The sequence below is a fragment of the Penaeus monodon genome, chromosome 23 (genome assembly GCF_015228065.2).
Source record: "Penaeus monodon isolate SGIC_2016 chromosome 23, NSTDA_Pmon_1, whole genome shotgun sequence".
Classification (NCBI taxonomy): domain Eukaryota; kingdom Metazoa; phylum Arthropoda; class Malacostraca; order Decapoda; family Penaeidae; genus Penaeus; species Penaeus monodon.
Genome location: NC_051408.1, coordinates 7,600,084 through 7,600,492, shown reverse-complemented (window position 1 = coordinate 7,600,492; position 409 = coordinate 7,600,084).

Below are 409 nucleotides of genomic sequence, written 5' to 3'. Positions count from 1 at the left end.
TTTGTTTTGTTTTAATTTTATGATGTATATTTTTTGTGTGTTACTGTCGCATTTTGGGTAGAAAGTATGCGAAACCCATACTGTTTGTGTGCATGAATAAAAATCCTTTTTGCTTTTTATACAGTATATTCGAAGGCACGTAATCCCAAAACCCCCAAAAAAAAACCCTTTTTTAGTTTTAGCAAAAATTTTTTTTTTTTTTCCCAAATTTCGATATTTACTCCTTTAAATCTCTCTCTCTTTCTTCAGCCCGGGAACCCTTTTCAAAAATCGTGTGACCTTTGACCTCTCGGCCCACCCGACCTTTCACATTAAGTCGAAACTAGGAAACATTCCAGAGCGCATTCTGTCAGATTTCATGGCATCAGGCACCATGATCACCGCCACGATTTCACTATATCACCATACT